General features: G+C 43.7%; 1 protein-coding gene across 1 annotated transcript in view; it reads left to right on the forward strand.

Moving 5' to 3' along the window:
* The window catches only part of PACS1 (phosphofurin acidic cluster sorting protein 1), a 144,102-nt gene that overhangs the window by 912 nt on the left and 129,277 nt on the right, over nt 1-13,913 (forward strand). The window lies entirely within an intron of this gene.

Consider the following 13,913-nt stretch of genomic DNA (forward strand, 5'->3'; position numbering starts at 1 on the left):
TTTCTTCCCTGCCTCGCCAGCGCCCGTGGGCTGTACCTGTGTTACAAGGATGTGGTATAGATCTCTCTAGGTATTATTATTTCCCAATATACTTGGCATGTGCCAAACTTGGTTGTCATCTTCTGCCGGGTGAAGCCCATACTAACCCTTAGGGCTTCTAGTTTGTGTTCAAAACACACGTCCATTTGTACTCCAGATACACACATTCTGTCCAGGCTTTTATGGTCTTGGAAAAGTCCTATTTAGTGTGTTTTCAAGTGTATTTTTCATCCTTCCCCACCCCCAGTAACCGGTCACATATTCTCCTAGCTCTGCAGGGCACATAAAACTACTGCCTTGTTCCTAACTGCAATCCATTCCTGTCTGTTGGAACCATCTGGGGACTTTCCATTGGTAAAATATTCCTGAGTTGGGCTGTTTTCTGTTTCCGTATGGGCAAGGTAGTCTTCTCACACACTTTGGAGACAGTGTGCAGTGTCTCACAGCTTACCCCTTGACTAGATAGACACTGTGGAGTTGATTTCAGCCAGGAAGCCCAGAGAAGTGCCTGAAGATGGTCTTTTTTCCTGTCACCTCTAAACCGAGTTGATTCTGTTGTCTTGGAGTGTGACTTGCTCCTCACTCTGGAAGCCCCGTCTTGGGCAGATGGACATGTAAGTGGGGGTTAGGGAGCACGGCTTGGTTACATCTTCAACTCTCCTTTTTCTCCAGCCCCCTTCTGTTTTGAATTGTTTCATGCATACAAAATGATGTATGTCCTAGAGAGGACTTTAAAATTTAAAAAATGACAAGAAGCACATATCTGTCCTTGACTCAGCTTGAGAAACAGCATTAGAGTTGCGTTGGAGCCCTGGGTGCTTCTTCCCCACCACGTCCCCTGCTTCCCCCTACAAAGGTAAACATTATTCTGAATTGTGTGTCCCTCATTTCCCGGTCTTTTAAAATTAGTTTTACTACGTATGTGCATCTGTAGACAATGTTTTTTCGTTGTGAATGTTTTGGGAAGTTTATATAAATGCTATTATAATGTGTGTGTTCTGTAACCTATTTGTGTCTGTGTGTGTTGTGTGTGTGTGTGAACTCAACATTAAGTTTGTGAGAATCATCGATGCTGTATGGTAACTCGAAACATTTTCCCTAAGGGGTAAGAATTTCATGGTATGAATATATCATAAATCTTTTGATGAACAGTTGGGTTGTTTCCTGTTTGTTAACACGAACAGTAATGCTATAAATATTTTTGTCCAGGACTCTTGGCGCTTCCCGCAAAAGTTTCTTTAGGATGCCTTTGTGTGTAGGGGTGGAGTTGCGGTTGGAAGGATATACATCTGGAATGTTTTTAGATCATGCTGGATTGTTTTCCATCAGCCCCCCTCTGCTCTTGGTGTCCCTGTGTTTCAGCATTCGCTTCACTGATTTTACTTTCTTTCTTCTCTGTCCTTTCTTCAGGGCAATCTCGAGCCACACCAGTTTGCTTTGGTTTGGCCAACACCCTAACATACACGACTCAACTAGGAGTTTAGTATGTGGTGGCTTACCCCTCCTGGTCCTAAGCAGGCCTGCCTTTCTCTTTCTCTTCAGGCCTATCTATAGCTGTAATAGCCTCATCTACTTCTTTCAAACACACGAGCACTGAGTCCCTTCCTCCCTGGGTCCCGTGTGAGTAATTCAGGCTTGCCTGTCCTTCCTTCACATCTATCACTACGTTTGGTGACATTTGGACAGCTGCCTTCTCTAGCTTGTTAGATTGAAAAGGCGTAAGCTTGCTGACAAGAAGCTGCTGTGCCAGCGAGGAGGATAAATAAAGTCACCGATGGCTGTTGATTTCCAGTCTGTCCCTATTGGTCACTGAGAGGTCCACAGAATAAATTTTTCGCCCAAGAAACAGCTAGGCATCCTGATGAAATCAGGAATTATTATGCTGGCGTGCTGTGAGCGCCTCAGGCTGGCTTATTGCTGTCACCTGCAGGGAGCATACAGTCAGGTCATGTCTACTAACCAGTCCTTGGGACTGTCAGCTGTCCTGCTCTGACTTCGTTTCCACCTGTCACCCTCGTGCCTCCCAGCTCCTTGTGGAACACTTGTGCTCTTTGGAGCGTGTTGTTTTATCTGCAGGATGGAAAATAACACCCTGTGGAGAGAGAATGGCCTGCTCTTGGCCCTTCCTGTTACTGGAGCCATCCAGTGAGTTTGAGGGCTCCTTGGTATACTTGTTCATGCTGTTGAGGGTATATTGGCAGTCTGCACTCTGTATCCGACACACTGAATTTCACCTTGAATTAACATTTGTATCTCGTGAAGCTCAATGAGACATAAACGTGTGATTTATGTGCACTTGAGAAATGTCAGTGTGATTGTATGACCCAAGGTTAGGTATGTATGAAATGTTGTGGGATTCAGTCTTGTGAAAACGTCATCCTCTGCCTGGTGTGAAGAAGAGAGTTGAAAAGCTGAGCGCAGGGAATGTCACGCTCCTTTTCTTGATCCCTGTAGAAGTATAATGTACTTTTGGGGAAGGAAAAAAACAGCTTTCCCTTTATTAGGTGTTTAAATAAAATTGTTTCTCAAGTAGGTACTCTGCTCTGACTTAACAGCTACTAAATTCTTTCAGAATCCACAGTATTTTTTTTCATGAATGAAGAGCATATCTGTAGTTGGCTTTAAAAATAACTAAACTGTTCTATTCATTACCATTTTTTATCAGTATTTTTTTATAATAAAAAGATGTTTTTTCCAAAAAAAAAAAACCAGTAGATTTTTATTCTTCTCACCTGGAATTTCAAAATTTTCACTGAAATATAGTTGATGGGCAATGTTATGTTAGTTTCAGATGTACTGCATAGTGATTTGATATTTGCATATATTACGAAATGATCATGGTGCATCAGTAACCGTCTGTCCCCATACAAACTTATTGCAGTAGCACTGACCATATGTTGTATATGTTGTGTATGACTTCTCTGTGGCTTAAAATAAAAAGATTAATACATGTCCATGATTAGAAATTCAAGCAGTACAGAAAGATGAAAATTGTAAAGGAAAGCCCCTATGTCTGTTCTTACTCCCCAGAGGTAAGCATTGTGGAATATAATTGGCTGTTAAGATTCTGGACTTCCCTGATGGCTCAGCGGCAAAGAATCCTCCTGCCAGTGGAGGAGACTTGGGTTCGATCCTTGCAGGAGAAAGATCCCCTGGAGAAGGAAATGGCAACCCAGTACTCTTGCTGGGAAATCCCTCGGACAGAGGAGCCTGGCAGGCTACAGTCCATGGAGTCGTACAGAGTTGGACACGACTTAGTGACTAAAGAACAACAGCCAGTGGGGAGGTCTGTTATAACAGTTCCGGTATGAAATTCACAGCTTTTGAAGTCGGCACCACTTCACACTTAGGGGAGTGCTGCCTCGTCTGTGGTCCGGAGTGTGGAGAGTGGTGTGGCATCATCGTTGGCACCAGGTGGCAAGTTGCTTGATGTCACAGGAAGGGTTTTAGTGTCTCATCGATCCCTTCTCTATGCTGTTTGTACGGTGACGTTTCCCCGCATGTTCTTTCCTCTTTCTGAGTTGTGTAAGTAGAGCCAGAAAGATGATTAAGTGTCAGAAGTGTCCTGAATTCTTTCTGTAGTGTCAAACTGACTGTGAGGGGACACCATGTGCTCTGCCGCGTCACTCACAAACTGTATCACATTTGTCTTTGAGCCCAGAGCACATTTGCATATTCTTATCTGTATGTATGCTTAGGGAAGGAGCTCAGTGGTTATCAGCCACTTCTCGTTTAGGCCACATTTAGAAAAAAAAAGGATGTGACCATGGCCAAGTTGGCGTCACTGGCCAACTTGCAGTAGAAGTGTCGATTTCATGAAGGCCCTTGAGGCCAGGTGCCCCTCTAACCATGAAAGCACTAGGCAGGCCAGGATATACTGCTCTGTGTTCTTCCTGTGCTGGGGCAAATTCTTCAATGCCTTGGTGTTTTGGTCTATTGATTGGTAATACTTTTACTTACTATCCATTTTAATACGTGGGTGAAATAAATGTAGAATAGGAATAGGGTCTTCGCTGGTGATCTAGGGGTTACGACAGCACACCTCCCCTACGGGGGCATGAGTTTGATCCCTGGTGGGGGAACTCATGGTTCCCACATGGCTCCCACATGGTTCGTGGTATGGCTGAAAAATAGAAAAAAAAAGAAAAAGAAACAGTTGATAAAATAGGACCTATAGGTCTACAGGAGAAAGTACTTCTTAAATGATAGATACGAAGTAAATGTAATTGATCAAAGAGAGACCTGGGGAAATTTCTATTATTTCCCTAGCACTGGAAGTCTGAACAGTGTATCTGTACCTTAGAAGATTTGAATTTCACATTGTGAGTGTCGTAATACAATAGCCTCTCTATCGGGGTAATATTATCCACCGTCCCTGCGGAAGCTCAGATTCCTTAAGTCAGAGACAGAATGACTTTCACAGAGTCAGTTTTTACATGTATTGATTTACAGATCTTTTGGACACGTGAGTGGTTATGAGATTTCCTTTTAAACTAGATTTCCAGTTTCTTAGCTGAGCCAATAAGCTGCCACTGTTCTTACTTCTGGTAACATCTCCGTGTGAATTAGAAGGTGCCAGCCAGAAAGTGCTGGGGCTGTGTGTTTTTACTGCTTCATTCTGGGAGGCTTGTCCTGTTTTGGCCTGGACTGGAAGGCTCAGTAGGTCCTCTGAAATTTGCAGTCAACTTGGCTTGAATCTGTGGTGTCACGTTCTGGGAGCACTTTGAGAAAACAAGGAAGCCGTGGGAATGATGGCAAGGGTTGGGTCTTTTTTCCAGTGTGAGTTTGGAGTGGTATTAGGGGCTCTGGAGAAAAGACAGGAGCTTGAAGTTGGCCATGGGGCTGGCCTTGAGCAAGGTGCTTTGGTTCTAGACTGGCGAGCCCTGACAGAATCCTCCCTTCTTTAGGCCTGGTTAGAGGAATAACCGGCATAGCTTGGGAGGATTTTAGAGAATGAACGTGTGTGCCCGGGCGCCACCTCTGGATTCATCCACAGGGCCGCGATCTGATGAGAAAGCCTGCTGGACCCGCTTTCCCTTTTCTGTTATTACACACCGGAGAATAGCTGTAGTCACAGCTCGGGGAGCCACTTAGGCAGATTGGTGCCTGGCCTCTACCTTGGGTAGCGCCATGGAGGAGGCCAGTCAGTGATGATGTATTATTGCTTAGCTTTTATATCTTCCAGAAGTCAGTTACTTAAAACATTTCGTTTGACATTCAATTACGTCTTAAGATCATAGGCTATTTTCTCTTTAAAGCTGTGCTGTTCAATACAGCTAGCCAACTAGCCACGTGTGGCTACTTAAATATTAATTGAAATTGAGTAAAATTTAAAATCCCCTTCCTTCGTTGTTCTGGCCACATTTCATGTCACAGCAGTCACCTGCGGCTGCCGTATTTATGGTCTCTCCTTATTCGTTTAATTAGACTGAGTCCTCAGTCTGTCCTCTTCCAAGTTATTTTAAAATGTCCCTTTTCTTCTCTCTTCCAAGGGCCCATTAGTTTTCTTTTGTTAGTTTCCCCTCTTTAAACGTTTTTACCTTCTGCTCAGCTTGCTTCCTCCTGGAGAGAATTTGCTTCCTGACGCTTCCTTGTCCGTTTCTCACAAATTTAGGTCTTAGTCAATATCTATGGAGAAAACTGTCTGGAGGCGTTTACTCCAAAATGGTTTTCAGTTGGTAGGATTATGTGTGATACTAATTTCTGTCCTTGTATATTTTTTGGTGATTTCCAGACTTTCTGTAATAAACACATATTACAGAAAAGACCAGTAAATGTTGTTTTAAAAATAGATGTTTAGGGACTTCCCTGGTGCTCCAGTGGCTAAGACTTGGAGCTCCCAATGCAGGGAGCCTGGGTTTGATCCCTGGTCGGGGATCTAGATCCCACATGCTGCAACTAAAATCCAGTGCAGCCAAATGAATAAACACTTTAAATATTTTAAAAATAAATAAATATCTAAAGATACGTGTCAACTGTACTCGGTTGTACACGTATGTCAAAGGAGGGAAACTTACACAGTTTATATCACAATAAAGCTGTGAAAAAAGGTTGGATAGTTGAGGCATGGCGGTGGGGGCTGAGAGTTCACTCTACTCCTCACGCTCCTTTCTCGGTTCTAGAGTTGCTTGCTCATCTTTATTGATAGCAGAAATGGTGACTGGAGAGCCCTTTGCCCTCTGCCCTCTTTGTGGCGATGGGTGGCAAGGCACAGGTGAGGAGGGGGCATTGATATTGGAGTTTAGTAATAGCTTTGCCAATTTTTCTCACCCCGAATACTGTTCTTCCTCTCCCCCCGCTTAGAAGTAATGATGCTCCACAACTCCCAGATGAACCTGTGTCTCATTCATTCTTTCAGCACTTTCAGTTCTGTAAAGAGAGGCACGTGGTAGTATCCAGAGATGATGTTGGCAAAAGTTTTTTTAGAACTATAATGTACCTCTTAGAAATTCAGGTAATAGACTAAGTCCATTCTCTCCTAGCATGAGCATTCTAGTGGAGGGAGACAGGTAGTAAACATGTCAGGTGTGAGTGCTTTACCCTGGATGTTTTTTTTTTTAGTGACTGGGTGCGGATATAGGTACGTGCGAAAGGAGTGGCGTTTTAAAACTTGGTCCCTGTTACAGAGTCTGCTCCTCTCTTAGTCTGCCACCTCCTCTGGGTGGCAGTCTGCCTCTCAGAGCCTTGTTCTGAGCAAGATCCCCCCCAGCTAACAGTTTGGATGTGCTAAGTAGAATCTTAATTGTCCCTGAGGAAATTTAGCCTGGTTATTTTTCTTAGATGTAGAAAGGTGTTTTTTCTTTACAGTTTTTCTCCAAAACTGTGTGTGTCTGCTGTGTATGTGTCTGGCTTTGAGCTTCCTTTTGTTCCTCTTGTTATAAGTGAGACAGAGATTCTTTGTAGTGGTTTAAGCAGTTTAGAAAAACACGAAAGGCTTAGGACATCAGTTGTCATTTATTTGGTCCCTCCTCACGGACCTTTTCCTCTCTGTTGTTTGAAAACACCAAATGGCTTCAGGGGTTAGATTGTAGCCTTTTCTTCCCCTGTCTCTGATTTACAGTGCCCTGAAAGCACATCTAATGTCCTTGTTTGTAAATTTCCCCATCCTCTGCCACCCTGGTCTCCTCTCAGAAGGTAAAAGTTCAAAGCGATACTTTAAAATGAAAATCAGACCATGTCACTCTCTGTTCATACTCTCCCCAATTCATTCGTTTAACAGATGCTTGTAGACCAGTCAGTATGTGCCACAAGCAAAATCCTTCATCTGATAAAGTGTACAATCTGCTGGGCGAAGATAAGTTTATTGTTGTTTAGTTGCTAAGTCCTGTCTGACTCTGCGACCCCATGGACCGTAGCCTCTGTCCCAGGGATTTCCCAGGTAAGAACACTGGAGCAGGTTGCCATTTCCTTCTTCAGGAGATCTCAAACCAGGGATTGAACCCACTTCTCCTGCACTGGCAGGCAGGTTCTTTACCACTGAGTCACTGGTGAAGATAAGACACGCTATGGAGTGACTTGCCATCACACATAGAGTAAAAGCCTTCTTCTGACTTGGGAGATAATTCCTGGAGGGGTCCTTCCCATGGCTTCGACCTCATCTCCACCGTGCTGCCCATGAGCGCCTGGCTCCACAGGCTGGGCCCCGGCGTGGCCGCCCTGCCTCAGGGCTTTTGCACTTGCTGTTCCCTCTGCCGGGATGCCCTGTCCCCTGATCACCGTGTGACTGGCTCCCGGGTATTGTTCAGGTCTCAGCTGACCCGCTACTTGGAAAGCTGCCCTCACCTGCCCGGTCCATCCTGAGAGTTTAGAAATCTTCACACCAGTTAGCGCCATCTGAAATAAGCCTGTCTGTTTACATAGTTACTTTATAGGTGCTTGATAAATATATTTGTCAATGAACAGTGCCTGTTTATTTGTATAGTTCATTGAATGAAAGTCTCTCCTACATGGTTCTTTCATTCAACAAATATTTGTTGAGTGTTTCTATGTGCCAGGCACTGCTCCAGGGGCTGGGGAACCAGAAGCAAGCAGGTTGACGAAGTCCATTCTCTCTTAGAGTGAACGTCCCAGAGGAGGGAGACAGGTGATAAACTGGTAAGTAGATCCAGAGTGAACAGGCAGGTGGTGCCATGATGAGAAAGCGGCGTGGGGACTGGAGAGGGTTGGGCGGTGTGATTGAGGAGGCCTCTGGTGAGGGGGTGTTCAGGCTGATGCCCAGGTGAAGAGAAGCAGACTGCTGAGCCTTTGATGTGTACCCGGTAACCGTCAACTCCCCAGGAAGGGAAATCAAGGCCCAGGGAGGGGAAGGCATTTCTGTAGGGCTCCCCAGTTTAAAGGGAGGTGGAGCTGGGATTTGTCTCATGACTCGGGAACCGTTTCTCTGCTTAAACTTGGTGTCCCCTGAGCGCTCTCTGGCTCTCATGATTGATAATGCTTAATGCTTTGGACGCTGTAATGTTATCCTATTGACAGAGGGGCCTGGCGGGCTACAGTCCATTGGGTCGCAGAGAGTCAGGCACAACTTAAGTGACTTAGCACGCACGCTGTGATGTTGGGATTACAGAATGCTGCTCTGTTACCAAACGACAGACAGTGAGAGGCTTCGTAGCTTAGTGTCTGCAGGTGTCAGTGCTGGAGCCAGTTGTTTGGGCGCTCAGTCGTGTCCTGCTCTCTGCGACCCCATGGACTGCAGCACGCCAGGCCTCCCTGTCCATCACCAGCCCCCAGAGCTTTCTCAAATTCACGTCCATCGAGTCGGTGATGCCATCCAGCCGTCTCATCCTCTGTCGTCCCCTTCTCCTCCCGCCTTCAATCTTTCCCAGCATCAGGGTCTTTTCCAATGAGTCAGCTCTTCGCATCACATGGCCCAACTATTGGCGCCAGTTAGCCAGGATTTTAATCCTGACTCTTGGTTTACTGTTTAAGTGACTTGGGCAAATTACTTAACCTCTCTAATGCTTCATTTTTCTCATCTGTAAAATGAGCATAATAATTCCCCTACCATTCATGTATTATGAGGATTAAGGGAGATTAATACAAGTTAATTGCTTTTGTGGCACATAGAAAACACTTAATATTACTGTTACTCTTGCTGTCTTTATTGCCAGCCTGGCTTCTCTGTCTCTCCTCGATACCCCTCCAAAAACTGCTTTCTGTCTAGAATCAGGGCTACCTTGTTTATATTCCGATTTCCTCCCAGGGACCATTATAAGGTCTTAGGTTCACTGTAGACACAGATCCTGCCAAACCCCAAGCTTAATAGACTAGAAAGTCAAAGGAAAATATTTTGGTTCTCTGAAGCAGTGACTGCGTCGGGATCCTGTTTCTACATCCTGCCAGCTTATATGAACGGAAGAGATGGTTCAGGCCCCGCCTGCAAACCACAACTTTGTTTTGAGCCAGCTTGACTTGACAGCTTCCCTATTCTACCTGCTGACTTCTTTAGCTCTGCTTTGGCAGCCAGAAGAGCTACTAAACCGGTTTACAGCTAGCCGTTTATCACCAATAAAAGCTGAGCGACTCCTAGGAAAATGAGGATTTAAGCAGAGTTGATCTTTTTCACTTTTCCTTTTTGTGTCTCAGACTATAGAAAAACTGTATCCTACTTTTATAGGAAAACCTGGTAATGCAATTAAGGTCTATCCTGAAGCACTTGGATCTTTGTATACGTGTCAGTTTCTCCTGTAATAAGCACCAAGACTTTATTTCCCATTTTGGTTATAAACCTAAAAATATATTTACATGTTTCTGGTTCTTCCTTGAGAATGAATAAAACATGGGTTAACCTCTTCTCCCATGTGGATCGTCAGGATGAATGAGACCCTCATGGGCTTGAAGTGAAGAGTGTGGACTGGTGCATGGTGCATAACTATTTTTAAAGTCACATGTTTGCTTTTTTAGTTTGGTTTTTGCCTTCATTCCTCCGTATTGCTATTGATATGCCTTCTTTCTGCTTTTTTGGTTCTGATATTCTATGAACTGAAGAACCAGGTAGTCAGTATGTTAAGGAGGAATGGGCTCTGAGTATGAGGCTAAGAGTAACGGGGAGTATAATCTGAGAGCCTTAGACCCACAGTGGGGCTGTTTTGCTCACCTCCTGGTCCAGGTTGTGCTCGCCAGGCAGGCTTGCTGGTGAGTTGAGGGTAGGGATTTAATCTCAAGTCTTAGGGAGTCAGAGACCCTATTGAAGATGTAGTTGGAGATACAAGTCACATTTTCCTTTGGGGTTGGACTACCATGGATTAGTAAGTAAAGCCCCATATCTAGTGCTTAGTTAAATTTGTTTTGATTACCTCTTTTTTACCTGACTTTTTTTTAGTGGAGATACGTTTTTTTTGTCCTTGTTGACTTGTTATGCAGAGAAACAAAATAGTTATAAAATGTTTGAGCATCTCTGTTCATATAGTTGTAAAGTGTCTGAGCATCTCTGTTCATATAGTTGTAAAGTGTTTGAGCATCTCTATTCACAGAAATCGTTACCTTGACATCTTTGGGAAGCAGTACTGAAACCGTGAGTGTGATGGTTGAGCATCTGTAGGCCTGATTTATGTTAGTCACCATTTGCTTTGTCTCTCCAGGTAGGCTTTTGTCAGGTCAGCTCATATCCAATAGAATGTGGCAGCATCATCTACCTGAAGTCTGTTGTTTAATAGAGTTGTCGCCTTAAAATTGAAATACGTGGATAGTCCACATAGCCTTCGGTCATCCCTGCTATGCATCGTTTTGGCTGTGGATGAAAATGAATAAGCAGCGCTGGAAACCAGGGTCCTCTGGGAACATAAAAACTCTTGTGGCTATTAATGGATTTAATTGTATTTCCTTTCTGCCACCAAGATGTGCAATAACTTGTTTATACCCTTATCTTTAATGAGGAAAATGGTTCATTAACCATATGCAAGAGCATTATCGCTTTGTTTTTATTACTTGTAGATAATCCCCTCCATCTTTCCTTTAAAAAAAAAAAACTTATTAAAAGGAGCAGCCATAATATTATTAAACACTGCCCATTGATCTTTTTGGTTGACTTTTCTCTCCATGGAGGGAAAGGAAAGTACCATCTCATTGGGGAAACAAAAGTTTGGGTTGGAAATGGGACAGGATCTAAGCTAAGCTTTGGCATAGGATTAGTTTGGTGTGCTTTGGCCTTAGGCCAGTGGTGTGTTTACTTACATTCCTGGAGGGCCTCCTGAGGCAATTTCACTGATAAACTGTTTAAGAGAACTGTCTGATTGAGTCCATTTAAGAGAATGTTTTATAGAAAAATGACTGGGATGGTGGCCCTGTCTGGGTTTGGGTTTTGTTCGGTTTTGCTTTGTTTTGTTTGATGCTCATTCAGGTATTTCCTCCTATTCTTATATCTGGAGGAAAAAAGTCAGCAAGTTGCTCTAATCTCTTTAAAACCACGTGCCAGAAATGCTTTGGCTCTGGAGTCTGGTTTCTAATTTGGCTTTTCCTCACCATCTGGGTTTGGGTCTCTGTGGCTCCTCCTCTACCTATTAGTAACATCATTCAGTTGGTAGATAACACACAGACAGGAGATGCCTAGTCACCATTTTATTTATTTATTATTATTATTTTTTCTCTTTATTTGGCCATGCTGCATGGCATGTGGAATCTTAATTTCCTGACCAGGGATCGAACCTACACTCTCTGCATTGGAAGTGCAGAGTCTTAACCCCTGGAGCACCAGGAAAGTGACGCCTTGTCATCATTTTAGACACTGAGGAGAGAGCACTTAATGTATGTACATGTGTTTGCTCAGTTGTGTCCAACTCTTTGCAACCCCATGGAATTTTACCAGCAAGAATACTACAGTGGGTAGCCATTCCCCTCTCCAGGGGATCCTCCTGACCCAGGGATCAAACCCAGACCTCCTGCATTGGCAGGCAGATTCTTTACCATTGCGCCACCTGGGAAGAGCATTTAATAAAACAAATAAAATCCAGCTCTCCTGGGAGTTAGGCTTCCCTCATAGCTCAGTTGGTAAAGAATGCACCTGCAATGCAGGAGACTCTGCTTTGATTCCTGGGTTGGGAAGATTCCCTGGAGAAGGGAAAGGCTACCCACCCTGGTATTCTGGCTGGGAGAATTCCATGGACTGTATTGTATAGTCCATGGAGTTGCAAAGAGTCAGACACGGCTCAGCGACTTTCACTTTCACTTTCCTGGCAGTCAGCTTCTCAGGGCAAAGTGGGCAGCAGACAGTAAGTAAATGAGTGAGAAAATGATGGGGAATGTCAGATGGTGAAAATTAAAGCAGGAGAGGATTAGATAAGTGAGGCAGAGAGTGTGTTACGAAATAAGGTGGTTTAGAAGACCCAGAGAGGGGGAGCAATGGTGTGGAGCAAGCCAGTGGAGGAACAGTAAGTACTAGTAGGTTCCAGGAACATCCAGGAGGCCCGCGGGCTGGAGGCAAGTGAATGAGATGGAAATAACAGGAGAGAAAGAGAGTGAAGGGACCAGATCTTGCAGGCCTTTGTAGGACTCTGGCTTTGACCTTGAGTGAGATGAGGAAGCCACTGGGATTTCAAGCCAGAGAAGAGACATGATAATGACTTACGTATTAAAATAACCACTGACCCCTGTGTGTAGAAGAGGAAGAGCGAGGGCGAGAGCAGGGGGTCCTCTTAGGAGTATGGAAGTGATGTGCTAGGAGCTGATGATGGCTCCAGGCAGGGTGGTAGAGAAGATAAGTCATCAGATTCTGGGTACGGTCTTTTCAAGCCTACAGGATTTGCTTATTTGGGATAAGACAGAAAAAAAGGATTCAGGAATGACTTCAAGATTTCATTTAACTTCCTTGTGTCAGTTTTCTATTTTTCACTAAAAAAAAAAAATAATTATTGTCATCTCTTTATCGTTAAGTGACATGGTTTGAGAAGGAGATCTGTGTAAACAGAACTCTTCAGAGCTCTTGAGGAACTTTTTTTGTTCCTCCATTTGCCCCTTGTGATTAATTGGGAGTAAATTTCCTTGGGGATTTACTGGGTGATGGAATAATCCACAGGTTGGTGACAGATGATGTTAAAAATCTAGATAAATTCTTTTTATGCCATAGGCCCTGGTGAAGCTGTTGGAGCAGTGGCGTCTCACTGTCCCTAATCATTCCGCTGTCATGTTAGTTTGGTCTGGGAGCTCCGCTCTCATCCTCACCTGTTTGATGGTGTTTGATGAGAGAGAGAGAGCTACCATTAATAGCCACAGCACATACCCTTTGTCACTAATCCAGTGGAACTGAAAAGTAAAAAACATCTGGTTGTTCTTTCTTTCTTTCTTTTTTTAATGACTGGTTTTCTACAGCAGACAGCCCGTCTGTGCTTCCTAGGAGCTGCTCTATAAGGAGGAATCCTGCTGCAGAATGATCTAATTTGTGTAATCTTGAAGGTGGAGCTATTTTTGAAAGAGAACAGAAAAATAATGGAAGCTTTTGCTTGCGAATGCCAGACTGGATCTTGCTGACTTAAAAGGAAAAGGGCTCAGTTAGATCTTGTAGTTTGAACTCCTGTTTCCCTCTTGTTCTGCTCACCATGTCTAGATAATATTTATAATAGATATATTTAGGTAATTGCTGTTGAAAATGGTAGCTGAGTTTTTCTTTTCTTCTTTTTTTATTTTTTAAAACATTCTAGATAAGTATTTTACTTGTGATTTAGGTAATGTGAGTAGTATAAAAGAACAGTTATCAGACTCAAGAGTTAGGATTCTCTTTACAGTTATTTGATGGTTTGTAACTAGTTCTCAACAGTTCAGATTTTACGGCCCCTTTTCTATCCTGAAATGAAATTTCCCAGATAATAAGATTTATCAACATGTGTACAGTGTCTTAACTGCAATATAAAGGAAACATACAAGGAAAGCTGTCTGTAATACAGCAA

This window comes from Ovis canadensis, chromosome 21, assembly GCF_042477335.2.
Source record: "Ovis canadensis isolate MfBH-ARS-UI-01 breed Bighorn chromosome 21, ARS-UI_OviCan_v2, whole genome shotgun sequence".
Lineage (NCBI taxonomy): Eukaryota > Metazoa > Chordata > Mammalia > Artiodactyla > Bovidae > Ovis > Ovis canadensis.